Here is a 16,881-nt window from a genome sequence, read left to right as displayed (position 1 = left end):
GTTCTCTGCAATAGCTGTAAACACTCTTAATCACACAGAGCCATCTCTCCAACCACATAACAATACAAACTTTTTAATTAAAAAAGAAAAAAAGGATATTTGTGATATACAAAGTCACAAGTATTTCCTTGAGTATTGCTTCCAAATGCTTATTATCTTATTAAACCACTTCTACAATACACTTTTATCATGATAGGGCTCTGCCCTAAGTCCCCACTTTATCTCTTTCACCCACTGATGAACTTGGCAGTGCATGAGGTTGTGGGAAAAGCCCAGTGTGATTAATATTTCCATGCCTCCTCCCTCCCCAGGATACAGATGGGTGGCTACCTTGAAGCAAAGGACGTTGGAGACTCCAGCCCCAGTATTATGTAGATTACTGAGAAGTGAACATATCTAGATGAGATATGGAGCAAAAATTTAGTCTTCATGAAATATGAACCACGGGCCTCTAGTATATCTGGCCTACTATTGTCCAACGGTGTAAATTCTCCTATACAGTACTTTCACATATATCACTACACTTTATCTCCACATTTTCCCCTGAAGATTCTAGAGAAAAAGATCCTGTCCACAGAGAACAAGGTCAGGACAGATTTATGTATTCCCAAATTCAGAGATATGGGCTCTAGAACAGGACCTGTCATAAAACCAGGAAACTTTTCTCCTTCAAAACTTTTCATAGTTGGAAATAGAATAAAATGATCACACGTGTTAGTTTGGCAAGATGCTAAGAACTCTCATGAGAAAAATGAAATTTTGTAAATAGTAATTCAGTTCATCAAGTAAGACCATGATTTATGACCCTAGAACAATCCCATCTGGTAATCAGGAGGGGAAAGGGAGGTATTTTTGTTCAGTAGGTCCAATGATGAGGCTGTAGAGTCAAAGTCAGGAAGGTGAGGTTGTCTTCTGACATATCTCTTTCCTTAGAATCAAGATTTTTTCCCCTCACTCACATCCCATTCTCTCTATTACTGTCTATAAATGTACATCAGTCCCACCCTGAAACACTTACCAGAAGTAAGAAGGTTCTCCAAACAGGCCTGAGCCCTTCTCAGAAGTCATGGCAAAGGTGAGGACGGTGAGATAGTCTCATATCGAAGACTGACATTCTCTCTGTTCTCATTCAACTGTCAGCTCAAAAGGGGAAGCGGATGTGAGAACACACACACACACACACACACACACACACACACACACACACACACACCTACACATGCATCTGCGCTGTCTCCGCCTCCTGGCCAGCCACATCCTCTGCTCTAGCTTAGGAGACTGGAGAACAAAGCATCTCTTACCCATATGCTTACAGGCTGAGAGCTCATCCTCTGAGAGGGCTGCTGTCATGTTTACACCTATAGAGGATGGGACTCTGGGAGAGCCCCCTCCAACGCAGTTAGAAGTATTTAGAATCCACTCCTGCAGCCAAATGGAACTTAAAAATAGAGTCTTGCCTCTCCATAAAATCAGGAGGACCTCTCCCTAACTGGGCTTTTCATAACTTTTACATTCAGGTTAATTACTCAGAAGCTTTTTCTTAAATGCTATCAGTGAAAGCAATATTTTTTTATGTCTTAACTTCTTTTTCAATTTTTATTGCATTTATTTGTGTTTGTGTATGTATACATGCATTGTGTGTGTGTGTGTGTGTGTGTGTGTGTGTGTGTGTGTGTGTGTGTGTGTTGTACATACTCGTGTCACAGAGTGCATGTAGTGGTTAGAGGACAGTTTGAAGGAGTCAGTCTTCTCCTTCCACCACATAGATCCTGGGGTTTGAAGTCAGGTCATCAGGCTCTTAGTAGGTACCTTTACTCACTGGCCCTGTGTTTGTTCATTTGTTTGTTTGTTTGTTTCTTTCTTTCTTTTTCTTTTATTTTTTCTTTTTTTGGTTTTTCGAGACAGGGTTTCTCTGTGTAGTTTTGGTGCCTGTCCTAGAACTCACTCTGTAGACCAGGCTGGCCTTGAACTCACAGAGATCTGCCTGCCTCTGCCTTCCGAGTGCTGGGATTAAAGGCCCAGCCTCTGTTTATTTCTTAACACTTTGCTTATTATATTTAAACCCACTTCATTTTCCCTTATCCTAGGAAATGATTACTTTTTTTTTTAAAGTTGGACTTTTATAGTCTATAATCCGTGAGCTGTCTTCAGCTTGCTGTCTCTCCGTTTCAGGGAGCCTTACTAAACTCTAGAAGAGTTTACCTCTTTCATTTTCATCCCGAGCAGCATTTAGCACCACTGACCACGTCTCCACCTCTGTCCAGCCTCTCCTACTGAGCTTTTTCTTTGTGTCTTTGATGGTTCTCCATTAAGTCTGGATATCTCCTACATCTTCTGATTTTATTCTTTCTTTTTGGAATTATTTAACATCTCAGTTACCTTTCCAGACACTATGATAAAAGACTGATCAAAGCAATTTAAGGAAAGCAGGACTGATTTTGACTTGTCAGTCCATCAAGGCAGAAAAGTCACAGGAATAGCTTGATGCAGCTGGTGACAGTGCATCTGCAGTCTAGAAAGAGAGAGCCAGGATGCTTGTGCTCAGCTCCCTTCCTTCTTTTTATACAGTCCAGAATCCCAGTCCAGGGAATGGTGCCACACACAGTGGGCAGGTCTTCCAGCCTCAAAAACCTATCAAGATAATCCCCTACAGGCATGCCCAGAGGTTCATTTCCTAGGTGAGTCCAAGTCTCATCAAATTAACAATTGAAATTAAGCATTACACTTACTTATACATACTTATCAGAACACTAATTTTCCAAAGCATTCCTCTCATATGCTAAATGTAACTGCTACCATATGTACATTCTCTTTTAATTTTAGGATTATAGAGAGTTGGATTTCTTTTTTACTGTGGCCCCAAATTTTATTTCAAACCCCCATAAGAGAATAGCTATATACAATTTAAGCACAGCTGTAACACAGTGGGGAAAAGTCCAATTAAAATCTTTGCTCAAAAAATTAAGTTCTAGGAACATGATTTTCTTTTCATCTCTTATTTCCTTAGTCTTTGAAAATGTCATGCATTTATTCATTATAACTGAATCACATCCACCCTTCATTTCCCATCCTCCAAGTCCTTACAGGGCCATGCCATAACATCAACGTTCCAACCTCATATTCTCCTTTTATTATTTATTTTTAGATCACTAAGTCCAAGTAGTGTTACACTCCTGAAGAAAAGTGACCCTCTCCTTCATCAGTCATCAATCGCTAAACAGCTCTTCAGCAGGTTTTGGGCCCTGGGAGTCCTTGACTCTCCATGCTGGAATTTTTAACTGGCTTGGTTCTGTCTATGGACCTTGTATGGGTAATCACTGCTATACTGGGTTCCTGTGTGTAACAGTCCAGGGGTCAGAATTTCATATCACCCCCATACATATCCTCTGGTTCTTACATTCTTTCCCTTTTGATGAAGTTCCCTGAGCTTTGGAATAGAGGTTGATACAGATGTCTCATTTACAGTTGAGCACTCACAATCCATTATTCTTGGCACTATGAACAGTAATGTATCTCTGCATTAACTACTACCAATTCAGAAGCTCTCTGACCAAAGTTGGGAGCAGCATCAATCTATAAATATTTAGAAAGCATTTGATAACTTAGTCATTTAGACAAACAGCATCATCAATAATTCTCCCAGAAGGCCTATGACTTACCTAGGCCATGAGTTTTGACCATGTTTACAGTATCATACATGAATTTCCCTCTGTGAAGAAGACTCCAGATCCAGTCAACAGAACAGTTGATTAATCCCATAGTCTTATCACTGTTCTACCAATGGACACATCTGCCTGGCAGAGTATTATATAATGCAGGGTCCATGCTGGATAAGACCATTAATGCTTTTTTTCTCCCATCAGCTTTCATAGAACCTTCCAGAATTATGAAAGTCAGCCATCAGGGAGATTCTGGGTCCATTTGATTGAATTTTCAAGACAGGATTTCCCAAAGATTTGGAGCCTGTCCTGGAACTTGCTCTGTAGACCAGGCTGGCCTCAAACTTAGATCTACCTGCCTCTGCCTCCCAAGTGCTGGGATTAAAGGTATGTGCCACCACAGCCTGGCTCATTATTTTCTTTAACTTTTTTTTTTTTAAATGTTTTGGATATGAAGACTAGCCATGTCAACTAGAAATCTGGAAACATATGAGGAAATTTTAACTTTCTCAGAGTTAAGATACTGATATTGGCATTTAGTGTCTAAAAGGCAAAGGTATCATTGAAAGCACAGGAATGTTCAGAATAAGAAATAATTGTCCTGGCCAAAATGCCAATGTTTTGTGAACACTGATGGTATAGCTTCACTGTTAGAAGATCAGCCTTTGGAGTGACAATCTAGCTCTTAGTGGCTCAGTCAAAGCAGGTCTACAGACATGTTACATCTGCAGGCCTCAGTGTTCCTGGCTGCACAGTGTGGATGATGATCCTGGAGGGGTTGTTTCAAGGTAGAGGGATAGAGCCATCTAGAAAGTTCATCTCAAAGAATATGCTCAGTTATCGCAGCTATTCTTAATATTCTAAAATAAATGTTTTCAATTTATTCAGCTATATCCCATTAAAAAGTCTTTTCACAAACAATTTCTAGAGATATTGGTTAATAAAAAAGAAAGTTACTATTTGAACTTTTTTTTTTTTAAAGAAAAAAATGTTTTCTCCTTCTACAAGCAATTGCTGAAACACAAAGATGAAGACTGTGCTTTTTACAGTGTTTCTCTGTGTTTGTCTTCTGGCTCATTAGGCCTCTGCTTTTTCTAATATCCAGCCCCCATCTTTCATCTGCCCTGCCTTTACCTCTGACTATATTGAATGCCACAGACTTCACTGATAATGTTTTTCACACAGTTTATGAAAATGTAGCCACTTAACATTTATGAAATTGATGCCATTTAAGATATCAGCATTTAAAAAATATTTTTGTTTATTTTTCCTTATACTAACTGAAACAATAAAGTATGTATCACCTGTGTGTGTGCTTCAAAGGTTTGATGCCATATCTTATGGCTAATTTGTCATTCCAAGGTGGCTTCCTTTATTCTTTATAGAATTTAGAGCCATCTTATTTCAACATGAGTGCATGCCAATTTCTTGATTTTATTGGATGTCAGTGTTTTCTTCTAACAGAAAGATATAATCCACTAAGATTCTCTTGGCTTTAAAATCTATGGCATCTACACCAATTATTTTTTTCATTGTTTAATACCTATCATGTGGTTTGTTATGAGGAATGATATTTGGCAAAAATATTATAAATGTAACAAAAATGTATTAAAGACTCTTGTCCATTTGAGCCAAATATACATCACTTTTGAATAATATCTATAGACACGCAATGTTCAAACCATTTCTGAGCTCTGATGTGCCCATCAGACAGATGGGTGGGGCTAGGCACCAGTCTAAAGCTGAAGAGCTAAGGCTCATCTGGAAGGTTGCCCAGACCTGGGACACAGCAAGGACAGCTGCCCAGAGAGGCTGCCCCATGATACAGAAGCTACTGCTCAAAACCCTCCTCTGCCCAGGCCCAGATGCATGACATCTGCTCCATTCAGAGCTGGGCTCCTATACGATGAAAAAAAGCTATTTTGTGTAGGAATCTGTTTCTTTAAACTACTCATGTGAGATGTTTAATGATTTGTTTCGTACAGTATCAAAGGACCAAAGTAGGAGGACAGCCAGATATGGGGCTCCGGATTCTAATCTTAGCACTTCAGAAGCAGAACCACAAGGACTGCCAAGCACTGCTGCATAGTGACTCCCAGGCCAGCCTGGCCTGTAGCACTGTGGGTAGCAAGGAGGAAACAGTGGCAGCTAGTTCTTCAGGGGTTTCTTGTAATGAGAAATGTGTCTGTCAGGGTACTGTTTCCTTCACCTCTGTGTTCTGGGAGTGAAAATCTTGAGAAGTGGGACTCTCACTCTTTCAGCCTGTCCTATCTGAATCCCTCCTCTCAGTGCAGGGGAGTTCTTTCCTCTGTCTAGATGGATCCAAGTCCAGCTGAAGAGCAATTAGTCACAAGACATTCTTTCAGAGATCTGGATGGTAAGTCCACTAATGCTGTGATACTGGCTACCTTCCAAGTGCCTGTGTATATGTGTAAGCACACATCCATGGGCACAAGTATCTGAAAGAGAATCATTATCTCTTAAATATTATACTATACTATGATCAGACAAATTGGGGAAATACAAGATTTTTAAAAGTCAAGATTTTTTTCTTTAAAGCTTAACTTCTTGGAGATTTTTATAAACAGATTTGAAATGTGTATGTTCAAGATAGATGGAGCATTCTATTTTTCTGAATGACTGCCTGTGTTTATTTCTCTCTCTCTCTCTCTCTCTCTCTCTCTCTCTCTCTCTCTCTCTCTTTCTGTGTGTGTGTATGTGTATGCCTCAGGGCATGTGTCAGAAAATAATTCTTAGGTTCTCTCCTGCCACCTTGTAGGATCTGGGAATCAAACCCAGGTGTTCAGGTCTGTGCACAGTGCGGTTACTCATCCAGTCACCTCACCAACCTTGCTTTGTCTTTGTTGTTTGTTTGTTTGTTTTTTGAGGTATGATTGAGGGTGTTAGTTTGGAAAAGTTGTCCCCTGCTTCTGCCTTCTCTGGATTACATACTGGCACTCGTGTCTTTGTCAGGACTCACATGCACTGTTTGATTGGCTGATGGCTCATGGACCATCCTCTTCTATCCAAGACCTTTTAGCTCAGAAGCATTGGGGCTTATGGAGATCCCAAATGAATTCTTTTTGTTTGTTTGTTTGTTTGTTTTTCCAGACAGGGTTTCTGTGTAGTTTTGGTGCCTGTTCTGGATCTCACTCTGTAGACCAGGCTGGCCTCTAACTCACAGAGATCCGCCTGCCTCTGCTCCCCAAGTGAAAGGTGTGCACCACCACCACCTAGCCTCCCAAATGAATTCAAATGGTGTTTGATATCAAGCCCAAGGCCCTAGGATGAGATGGAAGTAGAGGTGTAGTAGAGAAGGACCATTTGGGGATTGAATAGAATGGGAGGGAGCCAGTTACCCTGAAAGTTTATACTTAAAAAAAAATCTCTCTTTGGAGAAATCCATGAACTTGAATAGCTTCAAATTTGATCTCTTTATCTAGAAGAAAAAGGCTTCTAGAACGGCTGCTTTCTTACCATGTACAAAGTAACCACTCATAGTAAAGGAGGTGAGGGAGAAAGAAAAACAGGCGTTCTGAGGTCAAAGAGTAACTAACATGAAGCTTTAGAGCTGAAACTTTCCTAGTTAATTTGGGCTATATTGTGTGGCAATTTACTCTGAGATAAAATATTTGATCTTGGAGGGAAGCTTCTTAAGACTGGAATGTTCTAGAGCACAGTGAAACATTCCTTCCTGAAGGGAAGCGAATTAAAACTCAGGAAGTAAACCACTCAAAGGCTTCAAGAAGTCCCTGGAACTGACTGGATTCACTGGTCTCCTCTCTCCCCAAACGTATTAACTAGTAAGGCCTGTTGAGAGACAACCTGAGATTAGCTGCCTGGGAGAGGCAGAGACCAGGAAAGCGGCCTGGAACAAACTTTCAGACCTGTCCAGCTGCTTGCAGGCTGTGCAGTGTGCTCCAGGCTTCCAACTTCCATGAACTGCTCCCACACTGGGGTGAGGTTTTGGTGATGCAGCCATCTTTGAGTCATTTCCGTTTCCCTAAGTATCCCTTACCCGTATTCACGAAAGTAACCCCAAGAAAACTCACAGACTCACCATGTTGAACTTTGATGGTCTGTCTTCGGGTCCGTATCTAAGATAAGTAAATATTTGTTCAGGTCTCCTAGAAATAGTGTCATACAACAGACTGTTATAGCAAAATAAGGTGGGTGGTTTATCAGCAAAAGAAATTTATTTCTCATCAGTTCTAAGGGCTGGATAGCCATGCTAAACTGAGGGTACATTCTGTATGAGGGGCTGCTGCCTGGTTCATGTACAGCTGTCTGTTCTGTCTTCATGTGGTAGCCAGAGAGGGCTAGCTCTCTGGAATTTGTTTTACAAGGGTATTAATTTTATCCAAAAGATTCTATCATCATGAACTAATCATTTCCTAAATGTCTTGTCTTTTGATACCATCACCTTGGAGATTAAGATTTCAAAATAATCTGATCAGAGCAGTTTCCTTCTTCAATGGGCAGCAGTTAATGCAGAGACTCACCACTGTCAAAGTGATAAGAAAAAGCAACTGTTGAATGCTCAGTCAGAAACAGGACATCTGCATCACCCCTCCAAGGATGGCAGAACACTGTGGTTGAAGGGACAGAAAAAAAGTGTAAGAGCCAGGGGAAAGAGAGGAGTGTTATAGAATGCCACCTTCTGCACCAGGTCCTCAGAGGAAATGAGACCACAGCTGATGTCTGATCAGAAGATATCTGCAGGAGCTCCTAAGAGGGGTCAGGGCAGGAGACCTGGCTCAGAGCTCTCTTTGTCAGGCTTTGAGAAAGAGAGCACAGAAAGAAGAGAGATGGCCTCAGGGACAGGGACAGAACCTTGAAGGAAGTGACTCATCAGCTGGAGAAAGTGAAACTGAATTATAAAGCCGCATAAGTGGTTAAAAAAAAAAAAGTGACTTCCCCTCCTTAGGACTTGTCCTGCCCAAACACACGTCCAGCCTCTGCCACCTGAAGCTTGTCCTGAGGGTCTTTGAAGAGCAGAGTCATGAAAGGATGGGTATGTGTGTGATCTAAACACCTTAAAGCCATCTACACCTACATACTCTAACTTCCTGTGGCTCACACTCAACATTTTTCTTCTGATATGTGTTCAGAGAAGGGGAGAGGAACAAAAGCCAGCGCCTCCTGCCTCGCTCTGCTTTCCCTCCAGATTTCTTTTCTTAATTGAAAAATGATGAAATAAAAGATTCTTTGCAGTAATAGTAATAGCCACTGTGTCTACTACTTAAAAATGACTTTTATTAACTCTCATTAAAACAACCTCTGAAAAGGTTATTGTGTGGGGTTGGGGATTTAGCTCAGTGGTAGAGCGCTTGCCTGGCAAGCACAAGGCCCTGGGTTCGGTCCTCAGCTCTGGCAAAAAAAAAAAAAAAAAAAAAAAGGTTATTGTGTTCAACAGATGAACTAAATGAAATTCTTTTATCAGATTTTTTCCCCTCCTACAAATTTGAATGCAGAAACGTTCAGGCTGATGTACTGCTTTAGACCAGCAGGTGGCAGCCGACACCCATTTCAAGAGCATAATTGCATCTTTGTGGGGAAGTGGACAACTAAAAGGATTTTTTTCCCCTTAAATTGCTCATGTTTAATTAAGGATCCTCAAGGATGAACAGGATTTCAAAGGTGAGGCAGCACGAAAAAGGCTGCCTAGACAAAAGAACGCTAAGTGAGCGCACATTCTAAGATGAAAAACACTGCATAGATTTGGGGAAAATCAAGTGGTTACACTGTCGGTGGGAAGGAGTAAACTCTGAGAAGACATGAGGCCAGGCTGGATGTAGGAACTCAACGCCTTGCCTCAGGATCTGAATTTGGTAGAAATATCCAGTTATTTTGAAAGCATTTCAGGCTTATAGAGGTTGTAGCTCTACGTCTGCCATTGTAATTATGATTATTAATACTTTGCTTCATCAAACTTTTTTCCTGAGCCTTTTGAGATATTATGTCCCTTTACCATTCAGCTTAAAACAAGGATAGTGATTTTCATAACTATTTCAGTGCTGAACTGTAATTAAGAAAAATCAGGAATTTTCACAACAAGGCCATATTGCCATCTAACTCTAATTTGCAGACTTAATTAAATTTTACTTTCTGGGCTAGGGAGATGGTTCAATGACTAAAAAAGTGTTTGCTGGGAAAGCATGTGTACTGGAGTTTAGATCTCCAGCACCCTAGTAAAATTACATGGGATACTTCATGCCTACAGTCCTGCTGATTGGGGGTGGAGATGGGCAGATCTTTGGACTTAACACCATAGTCATCTTAATCCCGATGGCAAGCTCTGGTGAGAGAGCTTGCCAAAAGAAAAGAAAAGTCGGAGAAGCAACTGAGCTAGGCATCTCAACACTAAGTCCTGTCCACACACACACACTGGCAAGCGCAATCCCACAAACATCGTACATACGAATATACCACACCCACATGCACAAAAATTTTCCTTTCCTGGTTGTAGTCAGGATCGTGTATTACATGTGGTTGTCATCACTCTTGGCTTTTTAAGTCTAGAATTATTCTTTCATCTTTATCCACTTTTCATGACATCAACATTGACATTTTTGAAGAATGTGGTGTGGCATTGCAGAGTGTCCTATAGTTTAATTTCTCCACAGTTCATATAATCAGATTTGGACATGTGGTTGTGGTACGTGATATGTATCTGCCTCAGTGAACAGCACCAAGAAACACATGGGAAAGCTCTGCCCTCTGTGGAAGTGTGCAGTCATGTGCGCGCTCTCTCTCTCTCTCCTATAAACTTACAGTTTTATTTTAAAAATATTAAGTTCTTTTAAATATTTTAAAGCTATATAAACATTTCATTCCTTATCAAACTTTCAATTTACAACTGCTAGTTTGGGAGATTTTGTATGTTCAATGAGGAATCAGTAAAACTGAGTTTATTGGGAAAAAGTTAGAGACATGTTTAGAAATAACACCATGAAGGCAGAGAGGAAAGAGGAAGGGAAGGAGGGAGAAAGGAAAGAGTTTTTGTACCTCTAGCTCCTACATACTATCTTTCATTATGCCCAAATCCCTGATACTGAGTTCAGGAAATATTTGGACCCTGAGTCTAACACATAAAATCTCAGTAGATCAAGTGAGGATGGGGATATGCTTCCAGACTAAGGCAGCCCAGTCTCTGGTCAGAGATTTTGATGTTTTCCTCATGCGAAGCAAAGACATACACTTAGAACTGTAGCCCTGGCTTTGATTTGGGGGCAGAACAAGGATGATGAAGCTCAGACTCCCTGGCACAGTCTCTCTCCCAGCTGTCCCACTGAGCATCCTGTCATCAAGTTCAGCTCCAGCAGTGGATAGCCAGGGTGTGACCCAGATGTCTCTGCCTGGGACCATCATTTCTACTGCTCAGAGGCTCTTTGAAGCCTATCACAACCATCTCACAACTGACAGAATCATATTTTAAATTTCTTAAAATTGAGAATTTTTCTCTTCCTTCCATGTCCTTCCAATACATCCCCATTCTTCCCACCAACTTCATGTGCTCTTTTTTTTTTTTTAAAAAAAATACGTACCAAATCTTCTTAGTGCCACCAGTATGTAATGAGTGTAGGGACATCTGCAGCACATGGGCAGTCTCATAAGGGCCACATCCTTAGAGAAAATGGACAGCCTTTTGCTGGGGGATATCTTTCTGTATGCTGTGAATTTGTGTTGCTGTGATTGGTTAGTAAAGAAGCTGCTCTGGTTTATGACGAGTCAGGTTATAGCCAGGCAGGAAGACAGAGACAGGAAGAAGAAAGGCAGAGGCAGGGGAGATGCCAGCCTGCTCGCTGTACAAGGAATAGCATGACAGCAGACCAGTAAACCACGGAACACGTGGCAAAACATAAATTAATAGAAATGGGCTAGCTAGCAAGAAGCCTGAGCAATGAGGCCATACGGATATGTATGGGATAGGTGGGGCACAGGAAAACTTCTGGATACAGTCTTTCTTCCAGCAGATTTTCTTTTTTTCGTGTAGATTTTCCTCAGAATCTCACTGCAAACCGGTGGGGAATATGAAGTAGGTGACATTTGTCTTACCCATAGATGAAAAACACCCAGTGTCTACACAGTGGCAAGAGCAAGCCTTTCCTCTTTCAAAGCTCTCATTTCAGTCTGCGTCCTCTTTTGAGGAAGGATTTGGGAGAGTGGAGTGAAAGGTGGAGAATGGCAGCTATAGGGATGATGGACATCAGACGTAAGATCAGTGAAATCAAGGTGCCACTTCCGGTTTCTGGCACATGGGTTGTAAGCCGTGGCCCAGTGATGTCCACAGGCATCAGGAGGAGGAACTCACCTGGGTACTCACCTGGAGACTGTCAGGTACCCCAGAGAAGAGCCTCCCCTTGGTGTAGGACAGACGCTGTGCCCATGAGCTATCGGGACCAAGCCTGGCTCTGTCAATTCTTCGAAGCCCAAGTGTCCTCCTCTCCTTCAGTAGAGGAAGCTGCCAAGTTCTCTCTCACTCCCGGCGCCTCTCAAAAGCTCAGAGAGGGAGTGAAAGAGAGACAGAGACAGGCAGACAGACAGATACACACACACACACACACACACACACACACACACACACACACACGGGGGGGGGGGGGCTGCAACTGGGAAAAAGCTGATGGAAGAGTAGTCTCATTGCAAGAAGCAGAAGAGGAAACTGGGCACTTTCTCTGCCTTTTCCATGAGGGAGGTAGAGAGTGAGAGAGAGAACAATTATACAATTCTCTGCTGAACAGAGGAGAGGAGAGCCATGAGAAAAGTTAATTTTGAGGGAAAAAAAAAAAATGTGATCCCTAACCTCCTGACCCTACATGTCATCTCATTCCTTTTGTTGTTGTTGTTGAGGCGTGGTCTCACTATGCAGGTCCTGGCTGTCTTGGAACTCACTATGTAGACCAAGTTGACTGGCTTCTAACTCAAAAAGATCCATCTCCTCTGCCTTCCAAGTGTTGGAATTAAAGGTCTGGGCCACTGTGCCTCGCACCTCCCCACACTTCAAGTATCACATGTCCGTAGGCCTGACCTAAAGATAGTTTTATCCTTAGAGGCACAGTATACTTTTCCTTTTCAAAGGATAGTTGAACCTTGAAGGTCTGTCCAGATATAAAGGTGGAGTTGATGCCATGCAGAAAGAGGCAGTGTGCTTCTCAGAGAGGTGTGATAGGAAACTGGACTGTTGGATTTGAATATCAATTCTGTCATTTACTGGGTATTTGAGTTTTGGCAAACTATAGAGCCTTGACATCTTTTTCTTTTCATATAACGAGGCACAGGGAATATATGATTGAAATAGGGGATTTGTAAAACTACTCTACAGTAAATAAGCTAACAGCCCAGCTATTAAATCCCTTTTACTTACATTAGTGAAAGCATTAGATTGAGGGTAAGGAAACCTAGTTTCCATTTGTTTCTTTCTTAATATCCAGCTCTCCTTCTGGCAAGCCACCCCCCCCCCCCCCCCCCCCCCCCCCGGCACCTCATAAAAGAGAAAACTCATGAGATGGAAGTCTATTTTCAGTTCTGACACTAAGTCAAATTTACAGCTAATGCAAATGGCTCTGTTGCAACGAGGCCCAGTTCCCCATGGGTAAATGGAGAAAGCAATAGTTGGCATATTAGAGTCAGACTGACCTAGATTTGGTTCCTGCCTTCAACATTTACTAACTATATGACTGTGAGCATTTTTTTTAATTTTCCTGAACCTCAGTTTCCTCAGTTTTTGAGTGAGTAGATTATATTTAATATCTTGTTTGCCTTGTTAATATCTTGTAAAGACTCCATATGATAACAAACATAAGCTCCTTAATCAGAGCTCAACACAAAGTAAATACCCTCGAAGCAAATTAGTAGCTAGAGGCGTCTCTATATCGGTGAAATAATCTAAGGAGTGAACAATTATTCTGCCTTAAACACAAAGGAATAACACAGCAGGTAGGCACCACTCAGATCTTATTCTGCTGTTGACATTGAGCTTGATGCACTGAAATATATCTGAGATCATTTCCCCCAGTTCAACCATAACTTGCTACAACAACCTTTAATCCAGCTCCAGGGTGACCCAGAAGGGATCTATCCACTCTCAGACTCACATTCATCATGCAGAATGGATCAGTTCTCAGTTACAAATCTTCCTCCTCAGACACTCCAGCACAGCCACCACACACACACACACACACACACACACACACACACACACACACGACAAGCATGCAGTACACGAAAGCACACACATATGTAATTTCTCTAAAACCAAGCTAATGTCGCTGTTGATCCCTGGTTAGAAGCCTCTTTCTTTTTCCCTTCTCCCTAGGGAAGCTGCCCCCACTGCGTCCTCTTTGCAGGCTTACACTGGTCAGGGTCCCTCTGCTCCTTCCCTTCTCTATTGCTTGGTAATTGTATTCTCCACCTCCCACTGTCATGCTAATACTAGCTCCTGGCACAGCTGCCCAGATTAAATTAGAACACAAACCAGCAGGCTGACTAATTATATTTTCTGGGTTAGAATTGTCTTCCCCAACCTTTGGGGTACTGGACCAATAAAGAACAAATGAGCACTGCCAATATTTGCTGAGGATATTTGACTCTTTTTGCCTGGGCGATTTTGTCTTCCCAGCCAATCTGGGCCCCTTGAATTAGATTAGGACAAAATGAGAAAAAAATAGTTTTACTCAAAGGATCCTCATCTCAACCACACTCCTGCTGGTGGTCAGCTCAGCAGGGCCAAAGGGAGGAGGACAAAGGACCTTTCCCATCTCTGCCACCACCTAAATGCGACTTTTCTTGCCAAGCACAGTCTTTCTGTCATGTGCCTGTGCCCCTTTTCCTGCAGTAATCATTGTATAGGGGACTTGATTTAGAGCCTTGCTCTCGTTTATGGAGAAGGCACGCTACTACTGAGTCACATTCTCCACATTCATTTATTTATTTTTTTTAATGTGGAGACAGGGTCTTATTGAGTTGCTCAGGCTAGCTTTGAATGCGTTCTGCAATGTATGCAGGCCTTAAATTCTGATAATCCTGCCTCAGCTTCCCTAGTAGCTGGGATTCCAGGAGTAGGCCACCAAGCCTTGGGGAATTCTCTTGACTTCTGTCTCTCTCTCTCACACACACAAATTCTACTGTCCTTCCCAAGCATTTTTAGAAACTGCCTCCCAGCTTAGGCCTTTCCTTACTTATGGCTGGAAGATAATAGTTTCCTTTTTTCATGATAACACAGTTTCCTTCCTTTTTAAAATGAATCTTTAATAAAGAGAAAAATTATCCATTAATATTTGTTATACTAATATTCATCTTGTGCACTTACAACTATGGTATCTAGCAAGAAGGGGACAGAAAATGTAAAGTCATACTTCTTGCTTTGAAGAAGGTCCTAGCCATTAGGCATGGTGGCTCATTGATTTGGGAGGAAGAGGCAGAAGAATCAGGAGTTCAAGGCCATTTTTGGCTCTATATCTGGTTCAAGGCCAGCCTGAACTATATGAGACACTGTCTTACAAGAACAAAAACAGAGAATTCAGGCTTTAAATATGTGAAATAGTGTATGTGAATAGAAATCAGAAAATATGTGTAGAGTGTACTATAGACAGAAAAGGCATGCTTATTGAATTTACCTTTAAGTAAATTTTTAAGACTCATTCAGAAGGCCTACAAAAGGAGAATAGGAACTCTGGACCAGGAGATTAAAGACAAAAACATGAAAGGCATAACAATCTCATGACTTTCAAGCATGGACGGTATAAGGGAAATATCCAGAGGTGAGGGTGGTGTTAATAACAGGTTTTAAGAATTTCATACAGTATTTATTAATTATATTCTTGCCCCTTCCCCAGCTCCTCCCAGATTCTTCCCCACCCTCTAACCCACTCAAATTCATGTTTTTCTCTCTCTTAAGATAAATGAATGCATAGATAAATAAATAATAACAATACAGTATCACTTTAAATTTAATTTTACACATTTATTTCTTTTATGTACATAATAATATGTGCCAAGACCAAAGTGTAGAGATCAGAGGACAGCTTTTGGGAGCTGGTTCTCTCCTACTATGTAGGTTCCAGGAATCAAAGTGGGGCTGTCAGTCTTGGCAGCAAGCATCCTTCCCTGATGAGCCATCTCCCTGACCTTAAATTTATGTCTAACAAAAGTATGTCTTCCCATGTACCAAATAGTTTTAGTCACAGAAACAGAAACAACAATCTAGACTTCTGAAAAATCAGGATTCCATATATGTTGTGGTCATAATCACAATGTATTTCATAATTACATTAGAAAGGAAAATGGGGTTCTAATAAGTAGGCATCTGGTAATATTTTCCATTTATGTCGTAATGGAAAAACACAACTACTGCTTATTGTTAATATCGACTAACTACCACAGGACAACTTAAATACTCTTTAATCAAAATAACCGGACTTTTTTATGTCATGAGATGACCAAATATCATACAAATATGAATGGATATTAAGACTGAGGATACAGCTCTTCCAGTAAGCAGAATGCTTGCCTAACATACGCAAAGCCCTGGATTCAATCCCCAGCACCTCAGGAATCAGATGTATGGTATCCATCTAGAAGCCCAGACTCGGAAGGTAGGTGCAAGAGGATCAAAAATACCCTCCCCACCACACAACACTAGGCAGATGCAGTTCAGCTCATTATCAACTGGTAACTAACTCAAAGTGGTTCTGGAGCTGTTAGAGATGAGGATAATTGTCAATTCCAGAAAAATAAAAAAATAATTAGCTAAAAGGGTAATACAGAGTAAGACATTTCTATGGAAGTAAAGACATGGAGAAAGAAAAGAAAACATGAAAAGGCCTGAAGTCATAAGGGAAAGATAAATTATCAAGTAGGCATTCTCATCTAAAGAGAAACCACAGGCCTCTCACACCAGGGGCAGGCTGAAGTGCAAGTAGCACCCTGGTTTCATAGATGAACGGTTTCATCTGACGTTTAAAGAACACTTGTGAAATTTAACTTTCTATCTTTTATCTCAACAATGCCATGTAATCGCAAAGGGACTTAGTGCCTCCCCCTTTTACTAGGTCCGCAGTGGTTCAAGCTGTACTTAGCTGTCAGGAGAGCTCTGAAAAGGTCTGGGCAACGGGACTGCACTGGCAGTGTGGCCTCTGGTAAGACAGCCATAGTTTTACCCAGCACAAGAAGGACACTGTGCTTTATACTGCAAAGCATCCATTGTAAAGAGACACATCAT

The sequence above is a fragment of the Onychomys torridus genome, chromosome 20 (genome assembly GCF_903995425.1).
Source record: "Onychomys torridus chromosome 20, mOncTor1.1, whole genome shotgun sequence".
NCBI lineage: Eukaryota > Metazoa > Chordata > Mammalia > Rodentia > Cricetidae > Onychomys > Onychomys torridus.
This window is presented reverse-complemented; position numbering follows the sequence as displayed.